We start from the raw sequence: 24110 nt of genomic DNA, 5'->3' as shown, positions 1-24110 counted from the left end.
TGGTAATTTCAGATGGTCTTAATTCAGCTTCTGGGGTTGAGACATATAGAAGCTAGGGTTCACTTGTTTCTAGCTCACACTTACCCCTTACTACTGGGCATATGCCTTCTGCATGCTAACTGTGAGACTGGCTTATCAAGCATCTCCTCCACTAGTGTCCTAGACTCCGTTTCTACCCTATAGATCCTTAAATGTATGAAAAATGCTACTTAGTATTTGAGAAAAGCCAGACTTGAAGTTCATACAGGAAAAAGACCCCAAAGTGTCAAACTTATCTCTCTAGGTTTTCTTTTTTTCATGAATCTTAACCGCATAATATTTACTACCTTGTTAGGCTTTTCCATGACTTCAGGCAGATGATTTTTGCACTGTATCTATCTTTTCCAAATGTTCTCAGATGTTTAGTGAATTACCTACTTCAACATTATTGCATAATGGACCTAAAATCCAGCATATAAATAAGCAACACCCCTACAGAATTAAATGTGAGATAAAATAAGTGTAAATATGCTTATGATAGTTAAAAAAATAAGAAAACCTTAAAAGACAATTTTTGTTATTTTTTAATTTGTTTTATTGAAGTATAGTTGATTTACAGTGTGTTAATTTCTACTGTACAGCAGAATAATTCAGTTATACATATATGTATATTCTTTTTCATATTCTTTTCCATTATAAATTATCACAGGACATTGAATATAGTTCCCTGTGGTTTATAGTAGGATCTTGTTATTTATCAATTCTAGGTATAACAGTCTGTATCTTTTGGTACTTAAGTTTCTGTTGTCTTATTTTTAGAAAATCACTATCACTTAATGTAATTAATCATGTTTTTTTAAAAAATTTATTTATTTTAGTTGGAGGCTAATTACTTTACAATATTGTAGTGGTTTTTGCCATACATTGATATGAATCAGCCATGGGTGTACATGTGTTCCCCATCCTGAACCCCCCTCCCACCTCCCTCCCCATCCCATCCCTCTGGGTCATCCCAGTGCACCAGCCCTGAGCGCCCTGTCTCATGCATCGAACCTGGACTGGTGATCTGTTTCATAGTCTTTCTTGAATGTCAGTCATCTAATAGAAAGACCCCATTATTAAAATTTTATTCAAAGACTCTTTTTTTTTCTAAAATACAGTATTATATTTGGTTATCCATACCTATCAAGAGAGTAGAATCAATACTTTAATACCAAATGCACTGACTCAGAAATTAGTTACAACATACTGATTTAAATCTAAACATGGAAAAAATTTTCCCACTATTATTTTGTTACTAATAAAATTAATGAAGATCTGAATAAGAAAAAAAATTTATTAATATGCCTTACTAGAATTTTACACTCAATATTTTAATTAAGTGGACATAGAGTTCTTATATTATTTCAGATGAATAAAATTCTGAATAGATATGTGTTAGATTTATAGGAAAACAAATGGTATTAAAATGCATATGGATATCAGATATTGAATACTTACTTCTGCCTACTTTGTATGCATGCCTGCTAAGTGACTTTAGTCGTGTCTGACTCTTTGCAACCCTATGGACTATAGCTTGCCATGCTCATCTGTCCATGGGATTCTCCAGTCAAGAATACTGAAGTAGGTTGCTATGCCTTCCTCCAGGGGATCTTCCTGATGCAGGGATCGGACCCACATCTCTCATGTCTCCTGTGTTGGCAGGTGGGTTCTTTACCACTAGCACCACATGGAAAGCCTCTTCTTTGTATATGTCGATATTAATTTATGATGTGATTTACAGAGTGTTGTGTATCCAACAAAATTAATTTTAGAAATTGCATTTACAGTATGCTTTCAAACTAGAAGAAAAAGTTTGATTATATGATTTATTTGTAAAGAATAATACAAAATGATGTTGAGAAATAGAAAACTTTAATACATTTGTTCTTGTGAAAAGTGACATTGCATAAACATGATTTTTTTTTTTTTTAATAAGCGTGGGCTGAGTTGCTTCAGTCATGTCCGACTCTTTGTGACCCCATGGAATGTAGCCCACCAGGCTCCTCTGTTCATGGATTTTCCAGACATGAATACTGGAGTGGGTTGCTGTGCCCTTCTCCAGGGGATCTTCCCTATCCAGGGATCAAACCCAAGTCTTTTATATCTCATGCATTGGCAGGAGGGTTCTTTATCACTAGCACCACGTAGGAAGCCCTTTTTACAAGTATTTTATAAGTTTGTGCTTGTGTGTACTTGGTCATTTGGTCATATCCGATTCTTTGTGGCCCCAAGGACTGTAGCCTATGAGACTCCTCGGTCCATGGGGATTCTCCAGGCAAGAACACTGGAGTGGATTGCCATGACCTCCTCCAACTTTATAAGTTTAATGTGCTTCAAGTCAATGTGCTCTGCAAAGATGCAGAGCACATGTTTCTCACTCCACCTAAATATTTGGCTATTTAATGGGTGTCTGTACGTATGTGCAATGTTGTAACTTCCTTTTACCCAGCCTCACAAAGCCTTAATCGTCTCAATTTTTAATTTTCATGAATTACATTAATATCTATCTAACTAGCCATCCAAAGCACAGTCTGGCCCTGTTCTATATTTCTTACCGTGCCTTCTGAGGAATGAACAAGCTTCACTGTATCTGAGACTAAATTGTTCTCTAATCCACCCATTTCTTTCTGTCTCCACTGCCAATACCTCAGACCAGTTCACCATCATTTTCCTGGATTGCTACTATAGGATTTTAATGATCTCTTTGTCTCTTATCTTATTTTTCTCTAATCTGTTTTCTTTAATACCAGCCTAAGTTCTTAACATGTCTTGTAATTCTAGAAATATCTAACCCTTGTTTACATCATCTCTAGTGTAATCACTTAGCATTCATCTCCACGTAGTCTACACTGAAGTATACTGGATTTTTCTTGAAGGACTAATGTTTCTTAAGAGAATAATATTTTTTAACCTGCACCCTAGGCTTTGCAATAGCTTCAGTATTTTGTTGAGGCATTACTCACATACCATACGATTCACCCATTTAAATTGTACAATTCAATGACTTTGAGTATATTCACAGAATTGTGTTGTCATCAAGACAATCAAATTAAGAACATCTTCACTGGGAATTCCCTGGCAGAGCAGTGGTTCGGACTCAGCGCTTTCACTACCAGGGCCCAGGTTCAATCCCTGGTCGGGGAACCGAGATCCTGCAAGCCATGTAGCATGCCAAAAAAATAAAAAATCCCAAACAAAAACACCCACTAGTTGGATTTGTCTACTGTGGACATGCCATACATGGACTCATACAGTTATGATTTGTGTTTTTGTCTTTTCATTTAAAAGACATATATTCTTTGGAAGGAAAATTATGACCAACCTAGACAGCATATTGAAAAGCAGAGACATTACTTCGTCAACAGAGGTCTGTCTAGTCAAGGCTATGGTTTTTCCAGTGGTCATGTATGGATGTGAGAGTTGGACTATAAAGAAAGCTGAGCACTGAAGAATTGATGCTTTTGAATTGTGGTGTTGGAGAAGACTCTTGAGAGTCCCTTGGACCGCAAGGAGATCCAACCAATCCATCCTAAAGGAAATCAGTCCTGGGTGTTCATTGGAAGGACTGATGTTGAAGCTGAAACTGCAATATTTTGGTCACCTAATGCGAAGAGCTGACTCATTTGAAAAGACCCTGATGCTGGGTGAGATTGAGGGCAGGAGGAGAAGGGGACGACAGAGGATGAGATGGTTGGATGGCATCACCGACTCAATGGACATGAGTTTGGGTGAACTCCAAGAGTTGGTGATGGACAGGGAGGCCTGGTGAGCTGCGGTTCATGGGGTCGCAAAGAGTTGGACACGACGGAGGAACTGAACTGACTGACTGACTTCATTTAGCCTAATAGTTTCACTATTCATCTATGTTGTAGCATAAATGAAGAGTCCATTTCTTTTTGTTGACAAAATATCCATTGCATGGATATTAATCACTTTTATTTATCTGATTATCAACTGATGAACTTCTAGATTGTTTCCACTTTTTAGTTATGAACAGTGCTGCTGTGAACATTGGTGCCTAAGATTATGTGTGGACATGTATTTTCAGTTCTCATGAATGATAATTTTCAGTGGAACTGCTGAGTCATGTGGTAACTCTATTTCACCTTTTAAGAAACTGTCAGGCATTTTTTCTAAAGACAGGGAGCCATTTTACATTTCCAGCAGCAGTGTAGAAGTGTTCCAATTTCTCATATAATATTTCTCATATAAAATTTCTCAATAATCATCAATACTGATTATTTTTGATCTTTGCAGTAGTTTCTCTTTTTTCCTGAAATACATCTCTCTTCTATGCTAACCTCCTTCTCTCTTTTCCAGAGGGCAGTGAATAATGATTAAATGTTACTTCCTTAGAAGTTTGTCCCTGCCGCCCTCAAACATCAGGTGATTTTATATTGTTGATTGGTATGACACCATCCATTTATCAGAATTTATTATAATTAATAGTCTGATACATCTGTTATCCCAGGCTCACTCTAACCTCTGTGAAATACTATGACTTTATTTTTTGCTGTTGAATTTGAGCATCTTGAAGAATACCTAATAGTAGTAAAGGCCCCAGATATCTGTTAAACTATTGATGATATGAAAGTATAATGCTAAAAATCTACTTTTCAAGAAAACACTGTTTTTTAACCAAACTTTTAAGCTTTAGTTCATTAAAGAAGCTCACAATCCATTCTTATAGTTACTAACACCCAGATTGTTTCAAATTCTCTAAAGGGAAGTCTAAAATATCATGCTGTGGAATTTCTTATGCATTAACTTCTGCAGTAATTTTTGCAAAGGAACCCCAGCATTCCTGTCTTCATGTTTGGAGCTATACCAATCATGGTTTTCAGTGTATTCTTGGGCAGGATCTGGTACCAAGCAGCAAATGCTCTGGTTCCTACTGAGGGATCACCAGATCTCCATAGATGAAATGTCAGTGATGATTCATTCATTCACCAGGTGAGTGTTGTTCTGGTATTTCCACAGCCACCAACTTAACAGATGAAGCCATTGAATCCATTAACAATCTTTCCCTAAGTCTCTTTCCAGCCACATTGTCTTCAAAGCTCTCCTCACAAATTTCCATCTTCATCTCCTGCTTCGTGTAGGAGATGATCCAAAATACCAGCCATTTTCAGGCTAGGGGAAGCACTTTCATACATCTGGACTTGGGCTATCTTTTCCTTACAGTCTGAATGCCCCTTTCCACCTCACTCATTTCCACCTCACTATCCTGCTCGTTATACAAAATGTCTCACTGCCACCTTGCTTTTGAAACAGACCTGAAAGGAAGTTTCTTATGCATCTAGTCTTCAAGCAAAGATGATACTGATGGCTGTATTGTAATACCCAGAGGCTGTTCAAGACAAATTTAAAAATATCACTTTGTACAACCATCTTGCTTAGGATTTTCAAGTTACTGTGTCAGGTATAAGTTGTGATTGCCACAGTGAAGAGAGATTCCAAGAGCAGATAACTGTGAACCTAGAATAAGGAAGGCAGGCAATTTAATGATCATCTGCATTCACCCAGTAATAACTTGAACCTCTCTTTTTTGTTGTTGTCGCAAAGCCTTATACCTGTGATGATTATCTAAAAACTGAAGGCAGTAGCCTATTTTCATCTGTTTTTCTTGACTTTCCATTGTTATGCATCCTTTAATCTTCTTGATAGTTTTGACTTACCATGGTTTTCCACTTTCACCTTGGTTTTGAAATATTGAAACTTTTATGGCAGAAATAGAATATAATTGCTCTCAGTGCACATGATAAACAGTAAGCATAGAGAATGATACAAAATACTTGGCAGATAAAAGAACACAGAAACAAAACAAACACTTCAGTTCAGTTCAGTAGCTCAGTCATGTCCAATTCTTTGTGACTCCATGAACCGCAGCAGGCCAGGCCTCCCTGTCCATCACCAGCTCCCGAAATTTACTCAAACTCAGGTCTATTGAGTCGGTGATGCCATCCAACCATCTCATCCTCTGTCGCCCCTTCTCCTCCCACCCTTAATCTTTCCCAGTATCAGGGTCTTTTCCAATCGAAACAGGTGGCCAAAGTACGGGAGTTTCAGCTTCTGCATCAGTCCTTCCAATGAATATTGAGGACTGATTTCCTTTAGGATTAACTGATTGGATTTCCTTGCAGTCCGAGGGACTCTCAAGAGTCTTCACCAACACCACAGTTCAAAAGCATCAATTCTTCAGCACTCAGCTTTCTTTATAGTCCAACTCTCATGTCCATACATGACTACTGGAAAAACCATAGTCTTGACTAGATGGACCTTTGTTGGCAAAGTAATGTTTCTGCTTTTTAATATGCTGTCTAAGTTGGTCATAAATTTTCTTCCAAGGAGTAAGCGTCTTTTAAATTCATGGCTGCAGTCACCATCTGCAGTGATTTTGGCGCCCAAGAAAAATAAAGTCTCTCACTGTTTCCACTGTTTCCCCATCTATTTCCCATGAAGTGATGGGACCAGATGCCATGATTTTAGTTTTCTGAATGTCGAGTTTTAAGCCAACTTTTTCACTCTCCTCTCTTTGACTTTCATCAAGAGTATCTTCAGTTCTTTGCTTTCTGCCATAAGGGTGGTGTCATCTGCATATCTGAGGTTATTGATATTTCTCCCAGCAATCTTGATTTCAGCTTGTGCTTCATCCAGCCCAGTGTTTCTCATGATGTACTCTGCATATAAGTTAAATAAACAGGGTGACAAGATACATCCTTGATATACTCCTTTCCCTATTTGGAACCAGTCTGTTGTTCCATGTCCAGTTCTAACTGTTGCTTCCTGATCTGCATATAGATTTATCAAGAGGCAGGTCAGGTTGTCTGGTATTCCCATCTATTTAAGAATTTTCCAGAGTTTGTTGTAATCCACATAGTCAAAGGCTTTGGCATAGTCAATAAAGCAGAAATAGATGTTTTTCTGGAACTCTCTTGCTTTTTCAATGATCCAGCGGATGTTGACAATTTGATCTCTGGTTCCTCTGCCTTTTCTAAATCTAGCTTGAACATCTGCAAGTTCATGCTTCATGTACTGTTGAAGCCTGGCTTGGAGTATTTTGAACATTACTCTGCTACTGTATGAGATGAGTGCAATTGTGCAGTAGTTTGAGCATTCTTTTGCATTGCTTTTCTTTGTGATTGGAATAAAAGCTGACCTTTTCTAGTCCTGTGGCCACTGCTAAATTTTCCAAGCTGGTATATTGAGTGTAGCACTTTCATAGCATCATCTTTTAGGATTTGAAATAGCTCAACTGGCATTCCATCACCTCCACTAGCTTTGTTTGTAGTCATGCTTCCTAAGGCCCACTTGACTTTGCATTCCAGAATGTCTGGCTCTAGGTGATTGATCACTCTATTGTGGTTATCTGGGTCGTGAAGATCTTTTTTTGTACAGTGCTTCTGTGTATTCTTGCCACCTCTTCTGAATATCTTCTGCTTCTGTTAAGTCCATACCATTTTTGTCCTTTATTGTGCCCATCTTTGCATGAAATATTCCCTTGGTATCTCTAATTTTCTTGAAGAGATCTCTCATCTTTTCCATTCTATTGTTTTCCTCTATTTCTTTGCATTCATCTCTGAGGAAGACTTTCTTATCTCTCTTTGCTATTCTTTGGAATTCTGTTTTCAAATGGGTATATCATTCCTTTTCTCTGTTGCCTTTAGCTTCTCTTCTTTTCTTAGCTATTTGCAAGGCCTCCTTAGACAGCCATTTGGCCTTTTTGCATTTCTTTTCCTTGAGGTGGTTTTGATCCCTGCCTCCTCTATAATGTCAGGAACCTCCATCCATAGTTCTTCAGGCACTCTGTCTATCAGATCTAATATAATCAGATCTAATCTAAACAAAAACTACCACCTCCTCAATCCTGAAGTCACATATGGTTCAACCTTTATAATATGTGCCACCCAATGCATTGAGCATATTTTGTGAGTCTTGTTTTGGCAATAACCTTCAAAGTGCACAAGGCCTAGGCCTATGTTTTATGCATTCTTTGTTTAGTCATTCCTATCATATTTTATGGCTCAGATCACTTCCTCTTAGATTAAAAATAAATCTTCTTTGATTGAAAGTATTAAATCTTTATTGTTCAACAGTTTGTACCTATTAGCATATTTGAAATGAAAGAAAACAGTGTGTTCCTTCCTTTGCTATTGTAAAAGGTAATTAGATTATTTGCTAAGAAATTACTTTTCAGAATTAACTCTCTTCTTGGTTATTACTTTTCCCTTCGGCAGGACTTAAGTGATTTAATATGCTTCCTGATACTTTTAGCAACCATATAAAAATTCCTTGGTGGGATGAGTCAATGTTTGCACAAATAGAACTTTAGAAATTGCAGAGACAGAATTGATACATTTCAGAAAGTTGAAATTCTAGGAAGAAAATCTTCCTCTTAAATTATCTCATACTACAATTTTATGCTGCAACATGACAGGAAATAGATTTCCATTAGCTTTCTAAGCTGCAAGTGTGTTGCCTTTTGTATGGGGACAGTGACAGATCAGTAACAATGTGTTTGTACTGAAACTGAATCAGGGCAGCCACTTTATGCTGAGCCATCCTGCTCTTATAATGTTATTCTTATAAAAACCTCAGACTTATCCAAACTGTGCATATATGTGTGTGTATGATTATTAAAATAAACTACCAATGTGTCTTACACATGAACCCTTCTTTAACTGACTGCCTTTTGTCTTTTTTCTCTCTGAGACATACACATCCCTTGAAGAAGTGCTAGTATCATAAGTATGAAAGATAAGAGTCCCTCTGTGCTCCTAAAAACATGTGCTGTTCTGTCTTGGACAGCATACCCAAGCTGAACCCGGAACTTGCACAGCCCGTTCCTCCTCCAGTTTTAAGGAGCTGAGGGCGCAGAAGTGTCCCAGTGTTCACAGGCACACCTTGTTCTGTTGTGCTTTGCTTTATTGCACTTCCCGGAATCTGTGCTTTTTTTTTTTTTTTTAATACAAACTGAAGGTTTGTGATAGCCATTCCTTGAGCAAATCAATTAATGCTATTTCCCAGCAGCATCATATTTTAATTAAGCAATGTGCATTTTTTTTAGCTATAAAGCTACTGCACACCTAATATACTACAAAATGGTGTAAACAGAAATTTTATACACCCCAAAAAAACCAGAACCCTGTGACTCCCTTTATAGTAATATTCACTTGACTACAGTGGTCTGGAACCAAACCCACAATATCTCTGAGGTAAGCTTGCATGTGAATCTAAGTATAAGCTTGGCTCCAACAGGGCGAGCATTGTGAAGCTGCCAGCACCAGGGTCTCCCCTCAGAGCTGGCATCAGTCCCCAAATTATGGTCTTTTTAATGTCTTCTGTGGATTAACAACTTGGCTTCAAGGTAGACAAGGCTATAAAAATACAGATAACTTCTTGAACACGTTTTTCTCCTGTGCCCATTTCACTCGCTAACTCTTCAGCATAATTCAAGATATATTATGCTAGCATGTGAAAGATTTTGTGGGTTTGAAGGGAGTAAGAAATAAATCTTCGTGTTATTTACCTTCACACTGTGATACTTTTTTTGATGCCAAGCAAAGGTGTGGGTGACATTTGAAGTACGGGTTGCTGATTTGGAAGAAGCCTCCTTTTACATAATTCTAGAGTCTTTTAAAAGTGTGAGTGGGTTTTGCGCGGCAGGTGGTGAATGGCAGCTGTTTGGGCAGGATACAAATGAGAACACCAAACACCCCCACATTATAAAAGCTCCAAAAGCAAAGTATGTTGGGGCTGATATATGACAATGCATATGAAATTACCTGTTACTTTTCCCCCTTTTAAAAAAAAGTTCTGGTTCTATTTCTTCTATAATTTGAAGGCTAAAAATATTTTAGATAAAATTAACAATTTACATTTTATGTAAATAAGCTCTTTCATCAATGTTCTAACTATAGCTTTAAAAGTCTCAAACTTTGTACTTTTCATTTGTCATTTTGATTAGGAAAATAATGAGCAGGGGACATTGTAGTTGGAAAAACTCTGAGTTTGAGTTTGGATCTGACTTCTAATCTCATTTCAACTACCATCACCTTAAAGCAGTTAAAACAAGAGTGGATATTTAAAATGATTTTTAATGTTAATTATTGAAAATGTCACTTTCTGCTTCTCTGCCCAGACATTCATTTGTTCGTGGAAACTTTTCAGTTTTTGCTATGTATGAGACCCTATGTTGGGTCCAAAGTAAATCAACCATAGTTAGAATCTTCAGTGTGACTTTTATATGGAGAGGATAACAGAATGTAATATAAATAATCATAAATATGTATAGAGAATAATTCCATCAGAATGTGATCTATGTGTTTTAGAATGTAGAGCATTTCCAATATTCAATACTTAAAATGTGAGAAGATGACTGTATTTATCCTGACGGATATCTAATGCTTCTTCAAAAGAAAAGAGATTGGGGGAGTCTCAAAAAACTTATGAGCAAATCTTTGGGGAATAAAAAGTACTGAATATGCGTAAAGGACTGCACAATTCTCAGTTCAGAGTCAGGGAGTATTTAGCCAAGAGTAGTGTTGAGATATCTTGCCTGGAGAATCCCAGGGATGGCGGAGCCTAGTGGGCTGCCTTCTATGGGGTCGCACAGAGTCGGACACGACTGAAGTGACTTAGCAGCAGCAGCAGCAGTGTTGAGATAAGGCTGGAAAAGAATTCCACCAGTACACAGAAAGAAACTGTGAGATGCAGAATAAGCCAGACAAAAATTTTTCTTGACAATAAAATTAAAGAGTATCTTTGTTCTAAGTAAATACTATGAACCTTTAAAATAGGATATTAAGCAAATATTCAGAGAAGCCAATGGCAACCCACTCCAGTACTCTTGCCTGGAGAATCCCATGGACAGAGGAGCCTCGAAGGACATGGACATGACTGAACGATTTCACTTTCAATTTTCACTTTCATGCATTGGAGAAGGAAATGGCAACCCACTCCAGTGTGCTTGCCTAGAGAATCTCAGGGACGGGGGAGCCTGGTGGGCTGCCATCTCTGGGGTCTCACAGAGTTGGACACAACTGAAGTGACTTAGCAGCAGTAGCAGCAAGCAAATATTAATTGGATAAATGTCTTCTCTCATTTACTTTACCAAGCAATTAAATGAATTAAGAATATTCCTCAGAAAACTAAAAATAGAACTACCACATGATCTAGAAACTCTGCTAGTGGGTGTATATTCATTTCAGTTCACTTCAGTCGCTCAGTTGTGTCCGACTCTTTGCGACCCCAAGAATCGCAGCATGCCAGGCCTCCCTGTCCATCACCAACTCCTGGAGTTCACTCAGACTCACGTCCATCGAGTCAGTGATGCCATCCAGCCATTGAGTCAGTGATGCCATCCAGCCATCTCATCCTCTGTCATCCCCTTCTTCTCCTGCCCCCAATCCCTCCAAGCATCAGGGTCTTTTCCAATGAGTCAACTCTTCTCATGAGGTGGCCAAAGTATCAGAGTTTCAGCTCTAGCATCAGTCCTTCCAATGAACACCCAGGACTGATCTCCTTTAGGATGTACTGGTTGGATCTCCTTGCAGTCCAAGGGCCTCTCAAGAGTCTTCTCCAACACCACATTTCAAAAGCATCAATTCTTCACCGCTCAGCTTTCTTCACAGTCCAGCTCTCACATCTATACATGACCACTGGAAAAACCATAGCCTTGCTAGATGTATCTTTGTTGGCAAAGTGATATCTCTGCTTTTTAATATGCTGTCTAGATTGGTCATAACTTTCCTTCCAAGAAGTAGCATCTTTTAATTTCATGGCTGCAATCACCATCTGCAGTGATTTTGGAGCCCCCCAAAATAAAGTCTGACACTGTTTCCACTGTTTCCCCATCTATTTGCCATGAAGTGATGGGATCAGATGCCATGATCTTCATTTTCTGAATGTTGAGCTTTAAGCCGACTTTTTCACTATCCTCTTTCACTTTTATCAAGAGGCTTTTTAGTTCCTCTTCACTTTCTGCCATAAGGGTGGTGTTATCTGTATATCTGAGGTTATTGATATTTCTGCTGTGGTGTATATTAGAAGAACACAAAAATATTAATTCAGAAAGATACATATACCCCAGTATTCATGACAGCATTTTTTAGGAATGCCAGGATATGGAAGCCACCTATGTGTCCCATCAACAGATGGAATGGATAAATAATATGTGGTATGCATGTGTGTGTATATGTGTGTATGTTACATATATAAACACACACAATGGAATATCAGCCATTTTGAATGAAATTTTGCCATTTTCAACAACGTAAATGGACAGATGGACTGGGGTGGTTTTATGTTTAGTGAAATAAGTCAAACAGAGAAAGAAACATACTCCATGTCATCACTTATATGTGGAATCTGAAAAATAACAAGAATGTATTTAACAAAGCAGAAATAGGCTGACAAATATAGAAAACAAGCTAGTGGTTATCAGTGGGGAGGGGAAAGGGGAGGATCAATGTAGGGGTAGAAGATTAAGAGGCACACCTACTATGTATAAAATAAATTAGATACAAGGACATATTGTATAGCACAGGGAGTATAGTCAATATTTTACAGCAACTTTAAATGGAGTATAATCTATAAAATACTAAATCACTATGTTGAATATCTGGAATTAATATAATATTGTAAACCAACTACATTTTGATTTTAAAAATCTAAAAAGTAAATGATGTAGGAATAATTATTTTCATTTTACAGATGAGAAAATTTATGAGTAAACAGCAGTTAATGACTTGGGCAAGTTCACATAACAATATGTTTTGAAGCAGAGATTTTAAGTTTGCTTCATTGTCCTCTGGTTGCTATGCTCATAACCACTCCACACTCCTGTGTACTTGAGGAAGGGAATTCAAATGCCATAATAGTTATAAGCTCAAAACCATACTTGTCACTAAAGAACTAAAGTGCAAAGCAGAGAAACTAATTGAGGGAAATGATGCATCAAAGCCAATGTTAGATGTACAACAAGAATGATTTATTTTACACTTGGTAACTCACTGCTTTGAGGGTACAGTTTTACCTGATATTGATAGCTTTCCAGGCTTGAATATTGGAGTGGGCTGCCATTTCTTACTCTGAATCTGGGGTTGGGAAAGTAACCTGGACAGATAATTAGAACAGTCTTAATTGTTATCATAATATTTCAGACTATCTTCACTAAGTAAATTAATTTGCATATAACTGAGAGTTCGGGTCATTACTGTCAAGAGTTCTTCTTGTCTAGTCTCTTCAATCTAACTGGTCTATTAGAGTCCGTCTGGACTAGGTAAACATATTAAATTATTCTGACTTATGATTTCTGAAAGACAAAAAAAGGATAAGTTGAAATGGATAGAATCCACATTTTAAACTAAAAAAAAGATACTGCCATTCAAATAATTAAATATATATAAGCACACTAATATATATTAATACCATGTATATAAAATATTATACAAATGAGATATTCTCATAAACAAATGTGCAAGCTTCTCAATATAGACATCATGAGACACACTCCCAATCTGGATGTGGTTCATTTTAACTCAGTTACCAATCACTCAGTGAAACATATACATGGTTCTGCTGACATAGTTAAAGTATTGAAAGTGAAAGAAAGTGTTAGTTGCTCAGTCATGTCCGACTCTTTGCCACTCCATGGACTATAGCCTGCCAGGCTCCTCTGTCCATGAAATTCTCCAAGCAAGAATACTGGAGTGGGTTGATATTTCCTTCTCCGGGGGATCTTCCCGACCCAGGGATCGAACCCGGGTCTCCTGCGTTATTGCAAGCAGACTCTTTACCACCTGAACCACCAGGGAAGTTAAAGTATATTTTATAGTAAATAGAAATATGCACATATTACATTGAAGAAGCTACTCAATGAACTGTACAACTGAAAAAAAATCTCTTTTTAGGTCTCAACACTCAACTTATAAATGAAATACAAACCAACATACCCTATCTTGACACCCCTACCTTTATCACATGAAAAAAACTCAGTACTTCAGTAAATATTTTTTTTCTCTAAGTAAATGTATTCTGTGTACTCATTCATGCAGTTGATATTCACTTTGTATCAGTGTGAGTCAGGCACATGACAGGTTTTTATATACATTATATCATTTATAATTCATCTTAAAATTATAAAATTGAAATTACAGTACCCCCACACTGTGGCTAGGGAGCAGAGCCGATGTGATTAGACAGAAGTCCTTGGGGAGGGTGTCCTTCCAGAAAGGAGGAGTTAGTTCTTGGGAGGAAGCTCTTTGCATGCTTCATGCATCCTCTTCTTTTTGTTGGGCAGGCAGACATCAGAGGCTTAGCTTGTTGCAACCTTGGGGACAAAGGCAAACGAGAAGGAAATCAAGCAAAAAGATGAAAGGAGTCTAGCCCACAGATGTGCTATTCAGCCTCCAGAGCAGCCCTCGCCTGCTTATTCCGACAGAAAAAGGAAGTTGGCTTAGCCAGTGTTAATTTTTGACAAATAATGTGATTACACAGATAGAAACTGAAAGGCTAGCATAAAACATGGGGATGAGCGACTCCAACACTAGTTATGTTTTCCTATTTTGCCAAGTGGTTCATATCCTTAAGGAACTTGAATTTCATGGAAGAAAAGACAAGTAAACAGGCAGAGTGATGGTGGCTAGTATATTACTACCAGAATTACTATACAGGGAGTCTCGTAAACACTTTTTTATAGGGTCCTGGATTTGGCAGAATTAACCTTAGGAGAATTCCTTTACTCTGCTGCCACCTTTTAACCTCCTACTCATCCTTCTTGAATGTGTGTCTCATAATAGATGAGATAAAATTTCATCACAGGGTAAAGAAAGAAAATGTTCAAAAAGACCAGAAAAAAAGCAAGCCTTTACATCAAAGATGTTTGCTTCCTAAATTCACATTTGTTTTTTGTTTCCAGAGATCACAGAATTATTTCAAAAGTTAGTTATTTTAGTCTACATGAAGAAATTGTTCAAAAGATCAGATTTTTAGTGTCATGAAAGCTACTTATAAAACTGTTTTTTACTATGCATTAACCTGCAAGTGACAGTTACAGTAGATGTTTCTAGAAATGTCAACTGGTTTCTGGTTTAGATTCACTCCATAGCACCAATAAGTAGCTTCTAATTGACATTTTACTTTTTTGCTTCAAGCTAAAGACAGATGGGTATATATATGTGTGATATGAAAAGTGTGTTTTCCCAATATTCTTTTTCAAGTCAAATCCTAGTCAGGTTCCATTGGACTTTTTTGAAAAGGTGTGTGTCTGTTCTTTATTTGTAGTGGTTTTTTCTGTCTCTAATTGCAACCTGACTGAGATTTTTGCATCCTGGAGTCACTAAGTATATGGTAGCTGGCAACTGGAGATTAGAATTTCAATATATGAATTGTCTCTTTTGGAGGCTTACAGAAATTGTTGGTAAAACAATAATAAAGTGATTAGACAACACTACAAATTGACATCTGTCTTGGGAATTCTAAGTGTGAAGATTAAAGCTAAGGTCAAATATAAGACTGTATTTTAATTTATTATACTAATTGAAATGACAAAACCACAATCAATTATGAGTCTGATGCTTGTTGAAATTAAGGTTAAAAAGATACTTGTGAGAATGTCTTTTATAAAATTAATTTAATTTTTATTGAAGGATAATTGCTTTATAGAACTTTGCTGTTTTCTGTCAAATCTCAACATGAAACAGGTATACATATATCCCCTCCCTTTTGAAACTCCCTCCCATCCCCCTTTTAATATCCATTTCTAGGATAATCATTGCCTAACAGTTTTTAAAAGATGGAGGAAGATACTCAATCTGATGAAGAAACTAAAAATTGTCTGTTCTTAAATAAACAGAACACTAGGGAAATATACTTAGATAAGAGTGATTCTATAAATAAGTGCCTTTTGTTAATAGTAATCTTGTTTAACATTTGTTAAACATGCTTCCTTTGAGAGGCTTAAGGTGCTTTTTAAAAATCTTTGTTACTCTTTCACGGTAACTTCGTGAAAAATGAAACAGATCTCCTCTCTAAAAATGTCATTGCAAAAAGAATTTTCTCTGTGGGAATAAATGACCTAACATTGAATAAATAGCCCCCAAAAATCTATTGCTTCCTTTGTCTGCCGCAAAGTGTACAGTCAGATCAATGTCCCATTGAACTTTGCACTGATGTGAAATCGTCTGATGTATTTAGTCAATTTGGGGCATAACATTTTAAAAATAAGTAGTCGATCATGTCTAATTTATCAGTTTATGTATCCCCAGCAGTTCTTATATGTTCATGATATATAATAGTTGTTCAATAAATATTTAATAGCTGCATTAGTATCAGATGCTGCTGCTGCTGCTGGTAAGTTGCTTCAGTCGTGTCTGACTCTGTGTGACCCCATAGACGGTAGCTCACCAGGCTCCCCCATCCCTGGGATTCTCCAGGCAAGAACACTGGAGTGGGTTGCCGTTTCCTTCTCCAATGCATGAAAGTGAAAAGTGAAAGTGAAGTCGTTCAGTCGTGTCCTACTCTTTGCGGCCCCATGGACTGCAGCCTACCAGGCTCCTCCATCCATGGGATTTTCCAGGCAAGAGTACTGGAGTGGGGTGCCATTGCCTTCTCCGAGTATCAGATGAGGACTATATAAATGCCATGAAAGATGTGCATGCAAAGGGTTTAGAGGCTTAAAGAAAATGTATCTGTTTTTGTTGTTGTATAACAAACTACCACAAACTTAGCGGTAGGTATGGACTCTGGGTAGGGCTCACCTGAGTTCTTTGTGCAGAGTCACATGGCTGAAATGATGGTATTGGCCTGGATTGTGTGACTACAGGAGTGACTATTTCATCATAGTTTGCTGTATAATATAACCCCATCCAGCTTCCCTGGTGGCTCAGTGGTGAAGAATCTGCCTGCCAAGCAGGAGATATGGGTTCAATCCCTGGGTCGGAAAAATTCCTCGAAGAGAGAAATGGCAACCCACTCCAGTATTCTTGCGGGGGAAATCCCGTGGACAGAGGAGCCTGGCGGGCTACAGTCCATGGGGTCACAAGAGACTCAGACACAACTTAGCGGCTAAACAACAGCAACATAACCCAACCCAGGGAGTCAGTACACATTACATGTGCAAGTTATACTCACATTCAACACAGTTTTAGAAGACCTGTACACCAGGGAGCAAGAGTCATGGGGCCATCTTAGAATTCTGCCTTCCACAATAAATAGGGACACACACACACACACATATGAAGGCAAAAATCAAGGAAATCATCATTTAAATATTTTTACCCTTTCTTCACTGAGATCACCTTTTAAGAATGGGAGTAAGGAAAGAAGATAGCAATTCTACCTATAATTCAGCTATTTGCAAATTGACCTGTTCCATGGAACAAGAGCTACATGTATTGAGTGCTTATTATGTGTCAGACCCTGTCTGAATTCTTTCAATAGATTAGCTCATTCCGTCCTCCAGAAACTGTAAGGGAGGGACATTACTATCTCCTCATTTATAGTTGGAAAACAGTCACGAAGAGGTTATGCTGTTTGTCAGAATCAAAACACTGTTAAATGGCAAGGATAGAACACTGTGCTTAACACATATTATACCCTCAATAAATGTATTCAGTGGGACATCCCTGGTGGCCCAGAGGTTAGGACTCTGCTTCCAGTACAAGGGAGGTGGTTTCGATCCCTGGTTGGGGAACTAAGATCCCTTCAAGCTGTGCTAGTGTGCCCCCCAAAAATGTCATTAGTAATTTGATTATCATTTAGGATTACTGGAAAAAATAGTATAGAAAACCAAAGAGGACATGAGTACATATCTTTACTAAACAAGCATTGTTACTGCTTTATGTTAGAACTTCTCTGGAAGGGTACCCATCTCGGAGAAGTATAAAATCAAATCAGGAAAGAACTTCTGTCAGTTACTTCTGTTTAGCAGTGTTCATTGTAGTGCTATCGAAATTTTCATTATATTGACTAAGAAAACCCAGGGTAAAGAATGGACAAAATCTTAAAATAGAAGCAAACAACACTGGGTAAAATCTCTCTGTTGTGCTTGAGAAAGAAAATAGTGCCTGAAAAGCATGTAACCCAGGTTTCATTTAATGACATAACCTGACTTCGACCTTTTGGTAAAGAAGTTAACTAAAAATCATACAACGAGGTACTTTGTTTCTCTCAAAGCTTGGTTTTGGTTCTTCCAGTAGAAACCTGGGAGTGGCCTCTCCAGTTCTCAGGGGCTGGTTCTCAAGCAGCCCCAGGACTGAGTCTTTTCTCCGTCTCTTATCCCCAGGCCCCCATCCCCCAAGGACTGATTACCTCCTCAAACACTCGATTCATCTGGGCAGAGGTGGCAAAGTCCAACAAAGTACCGGGAATCCAGACTCCATGTCAGGGTCGCTGTCATAGGCCTGGGTGCTCGTGGGATGAGAGAGGAAGCTGCAGGAGGCATGGAGGGATTGTAGAGGTTTTACACCCAAATGCTCCAGGAAGAAACTGGGAGCGGGATAGGCCATGCAGTGTGTTTTCAATTTCACACTTTCTTTTTCCTTTTTTAAATTAATTTATTTTTTTAATTGGAGGCTAATTACTACATGCTTTCAAACTGTGGTGCTGCAAAAGACTCTTGAGAGTCCCTTGGACTGCAAAGAGATCAAACCAGTCAATCCTAAAGGAAATCAATCCTGAATATTCACTGGAAGGACTGATGCTGAAGCTCTAGTACTTTGGCCACCTGATGAAAGAAAGATGACTCATTGGAAAATACCTTGATGCTGGGAAAGATTGAGGCAGGAGGAGAAGGGGGCGACAGAGGATGAGATAGTTGGGTGGCATCACTGACCCAGTGGACATGAGTTTGAGCGAACTGTGGGAGATAGTGAAGGACAGGGAAGCGTGGCGTGCTGCAGTCCATTGGGTCACAGAGTTGGACTTGACCGAGTGACTGAACAACAACAAGAAACTCAGGTCAGTGGAGAAATAGGATCATGTTTCTGAATTAATATTTTATAAGATCTGTTATAAAATTTTAATAAACTCACATGCTCAATAGAGTTCAAGAAAATTACACTTCTTTATCAAGAAACATAGAAGATTATTAGTTATTTTAATTTAAAGGGAATAGAGTAGTGATCAGTTAAGTGACCCTGATATGATAATTCTATGACACTTTATATTATAGTCATTTGATTTTGAGATAAAGAAGCAACAGATCAATAGATATCTGCCACGCTCTTGAATCAGAGTGCAATTTGAGTAAGAATTCTATTCAAATAGATAAACACAGGACATAGCTATAAAGAAGCACATGTTGGTTGCCATGGTTAAAAAAATACTAGTGTAAGTTTGGTGAGGTGCAGAGAGGTAATCAGGATAAACAAAGCCAGCTTAGAATTACTTGATTAGTAGAACTACATAGAGAATTGTGTTAAGAGTTGACCATTTATCATTTAGAAAATGATAAAACATTTTCTAAAGCCAATGAACATATGGAGGCAAATTCCAAGAATTTGTTACTCTACAGGATTGTGTCTTTATGTCTCTTAGGATGAAAGTATGTTAGTTGACATCATCAAAAAAAAAGTTTGTTGTAATTGTTGAGCTGTTTCCTCTAATAATTACGCTTTTGCCCTGAGGTTGGCTTAAAAGCTTAAATTATGAATATTTCACATTATATTATTTTCATATTCCTCATACATACCTCATGCAAATTAGCTTTCTTATAGGCTCACACTGACCTTTACCTCATTGATGGAAATTAAATTGTAAAATGAATCTGCTTAGGAAAATCATTTTCAGAAAATATTTCTTCCTCTGTGTTGTGTTTAAGAGAAGCTTTTAGCATGCCAAGTCATCAATCCTACTGTATAATGAAATAAAAATCTAGGCAATTGGTAAAAAAAAAAAAAAAGATGTTTTGTTTTTCTCAGGATGAAAATGAAATAACTCAAAATATTGGAATACAGCAGAAAAGAAAAAAGTGCCTACAACAATTAGCTGTGAATATTCTCAGAATTTTAGGATGCTTTTCATACCATATACTAGCATACTTGATTTTTTCCTCAGGCTGCTTGAAATTGATGAAACATATATAAAGACAAAGACATTTGGATTCTGTAAATTTCTGAAAAGTCTCAATTTGTACTTCTAAAATAGTATATATTCATAGTTTAAGAAACAAAAAATACCTGAAATATCTGAAATGAAAGATGTGTTTTTGTATGTAGTAGTTACAAATAATAAACTATTTTCTATTTTACCTGAGTGTGCTTTTAGAGTAATTTTTAATCTCTTATGATTTCTGAGGGAAATAAAACTGCAAGTTGTATATTTTCTGTTCACAAAGTCTCATTTGCCTCCTAAAATTCACAAAAGTACCTTATGATGTCTGGTGGCACTCAAGTCTTGTATGCTAAAAAAGGAGAAAAAGTTTGGGCTTCTCAGGCACCATTTATTTTAAATTCACATTGCATCTCAAAACTCTGAAATCATATTACATGGACTCTACTTCCTTTATATAAACATCCTGATTCAATTTTCATACTGAAGTGTTTTTGAATGTAATGTCATGCATGGAATCAAAAATAGAAGCATTGGTGTTTTATTTTTGCACCCAGTAATTTGGTTTTTAAGCCAGGTTTACAGGGAACAGACCTATAAAGAGAGTTTATAGATTTCAGAATAATCTCAGCAACTGACTACTTAGTTTAGGAAGTTAAAGTCTAACAGATAAAATAGCCAACTTATAAAAGCCCATGAAACTCAATCAATTTTTTAGAAATTTTAATTTTAAAAAAGTGAAAGAAAGAATAATTACAGTAATTACATATAAAGTAGTAAATAGTCAAGCTGTTGACTTCAGGATTTATAAAACAAAAAGCATAAGTATATTCAATAACTGTTTAATAAAGTCTATGATTAAGTTACATATAACTTGTTAATATATGTACAAGTCTTTCCTATTTGAAAATATTTTCATAGAGATTCCCTGGTGGCTCAGATGGTAAAGCATCTGCCTACAATGCTGGAGACCCAGGTTCAATCCCTGGGTCGGGAAGATTCCCTGGAGAAGGAAATGGCAACCCACTCCAGTATTCTTGCCTGGAAAATCCCATGGATGGAAGAGCCTGGTAGGCTACAGTCCATGAGGTCACTAAGAGTCGGACACGACTGAGTGACTTTCTTTCATAGCGATTAATTATCTGGTTCTCCCAGAACCTCCAAACCTTCCTTTACTTTTATGTCAAAGCCTAATTTTCCTTCCAGGTAATTCATTGTTTTTCTATGATTTTAAACATTCTTTTACTTTACATAACATGATGAGCAACTTTAAAAGGATATATTCATCAAAAACTTTCAGATGTCTGATTGTGATTTTGCATTTGGTATCTGAGTCTTTTTTTTTTTTTTCTTCTTCTTCTTCTTCTTAAAGTGAAGTTTGGTCTGAATCATGTTTTGAAGAGATTTAAGCAGACACCTCATTTATATTTTTGCTAAACACTCAGTCTCATGACACGGAAGAGAAAAATTAAGCTTTGTGATCAAAATTTACAATTTAAGTTTTTGCTGTTTATACTATTAACCAGTAATAGTCATTCCCACATTTATTCTATAGATGTATTTGAATCGTGGAAGCAAATCTTTGTAGCATATATAAAGTAGTAAAAAGAAACAATAGACCTTTTAAAATAAAACAAAAGAATGAGCCAACATCTCTAATTGGGTCTTATGAAAATTAATCAATCAGATATATAAAAATTAGGGTAGTTCTATTTAAAAATAAATTTCAGAGATCAACTCATTTAGTATTGTTGTTGTTGTTCTGACTCCATTGTGTCCAACTCTGTGACCCATGGACCGCTGCATGCCAGGCTTTTCTGTCACCATCTCCCAGAGCTTGCTCAAACCCATGTCCATTGAGTCAGTGATGTCATCCAACCACCTCAACCTTTTGCCCCCTTCTCTTGCTTTCAATCTTTCCCAGTATCAGAGTCTTTTCTAATGAGTCACCTCTTGCACAAATTTGCTGGCATATTAAGTGCAGCACTTTAACAGCATTATCTTCTAGGGTTTGAAATAGTTCAGCTGGAATTCCATCACCTCCACTAGCTTTGTTCATAGTGATACTTCCTAAGGCCCACTTGACTTCACACTCCAGGATGCCTGGCTTTAGTTGAGTGATCACACTATCTACGATATCTGGGTCATTAAGATCTTTTATGTATAGTTCTTCTGTGTATTCTTGCCACCTCTTCTTAATATCTTCTGCTTCTTTTAGGTCCATACTGTTTCTGTCCTTTATTGTGCTCATCTTTGCATGAAATATTCCCTTGGTATCTCTAATTTTCTTGACGAGATTTCTAGTCTTTCCCATTCTATTGTTTTCCTCTATTTCTTTGCACTGATCACTGAGGAAGACTTTCTTATCTCTCCTTGCTATTCTTTGGAACTCTGCATTCACATGGGTGTCTTTCCTTTCCTCCTTTGTCTTGAGCTCTTTTCTCAGCTATTTGTAAGACCTCCTCAGACAACCATTTTGCCTTTTTGCATTTCTTTTTTTGAGGATGGTTTTGATCACTGCCTCCTACAATGTCATGAATCTCCATCCATTGTTCTTCAGACTGTCTATCAGATCTAATCCCTTGAATCTATTTGTCAGTTTCACTGTATAATTGAAAGGGATTTGATCAAGGTCATACCTGAATGGCCTTGTGGTTTTCCCTACTTTCTTCAATTTATGTCTGAATTTTGCAGTAAGAGGTTCATGATCTGAGCCACAGTGAGCTCCTGGTCTTGTTTTTGCTGACTGTATAAAGCTTCTCGATATTTGGCTGCAAAGAATATAATCAGCCTGATTTCAGTATTGACCATCTGGTGATGTCCATGTGAATAAATATAACATCATTTTAATCAAACTATATATGTATATATATTTAGATATTGTCTATCCATCTATCTACCTAGCTATCATTTTTTCTGTCTAATTACCCTGAAAACTTATTTTACAAATTCTTGGCAAGATAGCCACCTAGAAAAAAGGACAAACAAATAGAATAAAAGAAAATATATCTGAAACTGGCTAGCAAAAATAAATTAATGGACCAAGTTGCATAGTTACTGTTTCTTTCAGGATCCTATGATCTTTTAGAGAATGTGTATAGTATATTTTACAATGATATGTTTATGAATAATATAGGCTTCCCTGGTAGCTCAGCTGATAAAGATTCTGCCTGCAATGCAGGAGACCCCAATTCAATTCCTGGGTCAGAAAATTTCCCTGGAAAAGGGATAGGCTACCCATGCCAATATTCTTAGGTTTTCCTGGTGGCTCAGATGGTAAAGAATCTGCCTACAGTATGGGAGACCTGGGTTTGATCCCTGGGTTGGGCGGATCCCCTGCATAGTGCGTGGCAACTCACTCCAGTATTCTGGCCTGCAGAATCTCCCTGGCGGACTACAGTCTACGAAGTCACAAAGAGTCGAGCCACTAAACACACATATGAATAACACAGGTAAATGAAGTTTTATGGATTGCACCATGATTTTTCAGTGAGTTTACTTCATAATTTGAGTTAGCCTGTATCTGTTTCGGGGGTGATATTCATTTTTCTGTGTCTTTTAACACTCTGCTTTTCACTTTCTACCAAAAATTTGCTTCCAAAAACTCCGTATAAAGTAATTTTCTATGAATATAGCCTAAATACATTTCTGGGAACTCGTACTTACAGGGAGCTTATAATGAATCACATTATGATGTGAATGATGCCCATTTATCTATTCCAGGAGATCAGCTCAGGTTTCCAGAGACTGGTATTTTAAAGTAGGTTTCAATGGAGAGAGCATTTCAGTACCTAACCTCAGACTATGAAGTACACTCAGACATATAGTGGAGACACAGAGATGTGACTCCGGTGTTTTACTACATCATTGTAAACCTGTCTTGCTAGTTTTTAGAGATAGGTGAGGCAAGATTACATGAACATTTTGCACGTTATATTGAAATGATTGGTTTATGTGTTTGCCTACACAGGAACCCCTATGGGGTGTAATATCTTCAGTGATAAACTTTATACTATGTTACTCATCTTTGCATTCCT

At 37.2% G+C, this 24110-nt stretch overlaps 1 long non-coding RNA gene across 3 annotated transcripts in view; it reads left to right on the top strand.

The window, feature by feature from the left end:
- The window catches only part of LOC147356955 (uncharacterized), a 431587-nt gene that overhangs the window by 193542 nt on the left and 213935 nt on the right, over positions 1-24110 (top strand). For 2 of the 3 annotated variants that reach the window (XR_015143676.1, XR_015143680.1), the window contains exon 4: positions 23453-23525. The exons of the other annotated variant lie outside the window; for it this stretch is intronic. This is a non-coding gene — a long non-coding RNA (uncharacterized LOC147356955). The remainder of the gene's footprint in view (positions 1-23452; positions 23526-24110) is intronic. 3 annotated transcript variants of the gene reach the window in all.

Source organism: Bos grunniens, chromosome 16, assembly GCF_055505025.1.
Source record: "Bos grunniens cultivar Pamir isolate PY7600 chromosome 16, Bosgru_T2T1.0, whole genome shotgun sequence".
NCBI lineage: Eukaryota > Metazoa > Chordata > Mammalia > Artiodactyla > Bovidae > Bos > Bos grunniens.
The sequence above is the reverse complement of the archived record's forward strand: the minus strand, read 5'-3'. Positions and strand labels throughout refer to the sequence as shown.